This window comes from Gavialis gangeticus, unplaced genomic scaffold (genome assembly GCF_001723915.1).
Source record: "Gavialis gangeticus isolate Ggan-Ray unplaced genomic scaffold, GavGan_comp1, whole genome shotgun sequence".
Classification (NCBI taxonomy): Eukaryota; Metazoa; Chordata; order Crocodylia; family Gavialidae; genus Gavialis; species Gavialis gangeticus.
Window position 1 is genome coordinate 85171019 of NW_017729022.1, and position 3363 is coordinate 85174381.

Below are 3363 nucleotides of genomic sequence, written 5' to 3' on the forward strand. Positions count from 1 at the left end.
GCAACCCTCAGTGGTGAAAGAACAGGTTAGGGATTATTTCATAGTTTCATAGCTGTTAGGAGCTGGAAGAGACCTTACAGATCATTGGGGCTAGCCCCCCCTGCACTTGGGCAGGAAAGAATGCTGGGATCAGATGACCACCAGCAAGATGGGCACCAAGACACTTTAGAAAAGCTGGACATGTACAAGTCCATGGGGCCAGATTCAATGCATCTGAGGTTGCTGAGGGAGTTGGCTGATGTAATTATAGAGCTGTTGGCCATTATCTTTGAAAACCTGTGGTGATCAGGGGAGCTCCTGGATGATTGGAAGAGGACAAATATAGTGCCCATCTTTAAGAAAGGGAAGCAGGAGGATCCAGGAAACTGCAGACTGGTCAACCTCACCTCAGTCCCTGGAAAAATCAAGGAGCAGGTCCTCAAGGAATCCATTTCTAAGCACTTGGAGGAGAAGGTGATCAAGAACAATCAGCATGGATTCACCGAGGGCAAGTCATTCCTGACCAGCCTGATTGGCTTCTATGTTCAGATAACTGGCTCTGTGGATGCAGGGAAGGCAGTGGACTTAATATACCCTGACTTTTGCAAGTCTTTTGATATGGTCTCCCATAGCATTCTTGGAAGCAAACTGAGGAAATAAGGATTGGATGAATGGACTGTAAGGTGGACAGAAAGCTGGCTGGATTGTCAGGCTCAATGGGTAGTTATCAATGACTCAGTGTCTAGCTGGAAGCCAGTATCAAGTGGAGTGCCCCAGGGGCCAATTCTGGGGCTGGTTTTGTTCAATATCTCCATTAATTATCTGGAAGATAGAATGGACTGCAACCTCAGCAAGTTCACAGATGACACCAAGATGGGGGGTGAAGGGTAGTAGATATGCTGGAAGGTGGGGCTAGGATTCAGAGTGACCTAGACAAATTTGAGGATTGGACCAAAATAAATCGCATGAGGTTCAACAAGGACAAGTGCAAAGTCCTACTCTTAGGACAGAAGAATCCCATGCACCACTACAGCCTGGGGGCTGACTGGCTAAGCAGCACAATACAGAAAAGGACCTGGGAGTTATAGTGGACAATAAGCTGGACAAGAGTCAGCAGCGTGTCCTTGTTGGCAAGAAGGGTAACAACATACTGGGCTGCATTAGTAGGAGTGTTGCCAGCAGTTTGAGGGAAGTCACTATTCACTCTATTCTGCACTGGTGAGGCCTCATCTGAAGTACTGCGTCCAGTTTTGGGCCCCCACTATAGAAAGGGTGTGGACAAGCTGGAGAAAGTCAAGGGGAGGGCAACAAAAATGGTTTGAGGGCTGGGGGACATGACTTATGAGGAAAGGCTGAGGGAACTGGTTTATTTAGTTTGCAGAAGAGAAAACTGAGGGAGATTTGACAGTAGCCTTTAACTACGTGAAGTGTGGTTCCCAACAGAATGGAATTATGCTGTCTTCAATGCTGACAGATGACACAACAAGGAGCAATCATCTCAAATTTCAGCAAGGGAGGTTTAGATTGGATATTAGGAAAAACTTTCTTACTAGGAGGATGGTGAAATACTGGAATGGATCACCCATAGAAGTGGTGGAATCTCCAACCTTGGAGGCTTTAAGGTCTGGCTTGACAATGCCCTGACTGGAATGATCTAGTAGGGGATGGTCCTGCTTTGAGCAGGGGGGTGGAGTAGATGACCTCCTGGGGTCCCTTCCAACCATAATTTTCTATGATTTTTATGATTCTAATAATAATTATATTTTGTATTTGCATTGTTTTAATTATCAAACGCCTCAACCAGGATCAGACCCCTATTATGCTGAATGTTGTGCAAACAAAAGAAAGAAAGAATGCAACCCAGAAAGAATGACATGTAACAGGAGGCAAGTGGAAAGAAAAGATGAAAATCAGAATAACATTTTGCTATTCTATATATGTTAACTTATATTTACAACCAATATTAGTCTTCTTTCTCTTCATACCTTTTTGTTTTTAATTATTTTTACACCTCCCCTTTCCAGAATTTCAAGGAGATTTTTGTTGTAGTTAAATACTGCAACATTTAGTAAGACTCAGGGAAGAATCCCATATATGACACCTCCACCCTTCCTGAGCAGCCAGTCACTGTCCAGGATGACTTTCCATTCTGAGAACTACTTACTGTACTTTGCTAGGCATGTCACCGGGTGAACCTCCCAAAATAGTGAGTAATCCTTATTAGCCTGTGAAAATGTAGGGTCTAAGGCTCTAAGCTTTTCTTTCGGTGGAAAATTCTAGCAATAGTGCAAGTTCTGGCATAAAGTTTTCTCTTGGTTCCCTCTCAGTATTCCTCTAATTGAAGAATGTGTAAAGCCTAACTTGAAAAACATACCTTCATAGAGAGCTTCTTTTACTCAAAGGCATTTACTTTGTTTAATGTTGAACAGATACTACTCATGACAGGGCAGTCTTAAAGACTAGTATGTACTCGTAACTAACACATAAATCTTTTAGGTAGGGTTGAGTGTTTGAACTGTCAGATAAAGTTTTGTCAACTGACAGGTTGAATATCAGTCAAAAATTGTAAAAAAATTGCCAGTAGGTCCATATATAGTGTTGAGGGGAAAGAGATTTAACGGTGGGGGTCTACTGCAGACCACCCAACCAAGAGGAACAGCTAGACCAGGAATTCTTAAGTCAGCTCACGGAGGTAGTTAGGTCAAAGGACATGGTCATCATGGGTGACCTGAACTTTCCAGACATCTGCTGGGAAGAGCAGTCAGCCAGGTCTGACCGCTCACATAGGTTCCTAGCTCAAATGCAGGACCTCCATCTAACCTGGGAGGTGCACAGCCCCACCAGGGAGATGCCTTGTTGAACCTGGTACTGGCCACAGGTGATGACCTGGTGAGGGGGCTGCAGGTGCTCGACCACATGGGTGACAGCAATCATCGCCTGCTGGAATTCACCATCCAGCGCAAGGTGGCAAAGGCCTACAGCAAGGCAGCAGCCCTAGATTTCAGGAGAGTGGACTTCAACGAGCTAAGGAGAATAGTCGGGGAAGCACTGAGGTCCCAGAGGGGAGCCAGGTGTCCAAGAAGAGTGGTTGCTCCTTAAGGAGACGATCCTCCAAGTCCAAAGGGAGGTAATCCCAACACGTATCAAAGGGGGCAGGAGGGCGCAAAAGCCCCCATGGCTCACCAAAAGCATCCGGGAATGGCTCCTAGCTAAAAGGGAGGTGCACACTCAATGGAAGGGAGAGGCCATCACCAGGGAGGATTATACTGCGGTTGTTCGGGGCTGCAGGGGGGCAGTCAGGAAGGCCAAGGCGGAGCTGGAACTGGGACTAGCTTCCCGGATCAAGGACAACAAGAAGTCCTTTTTTAAATACATAGGGGGCAA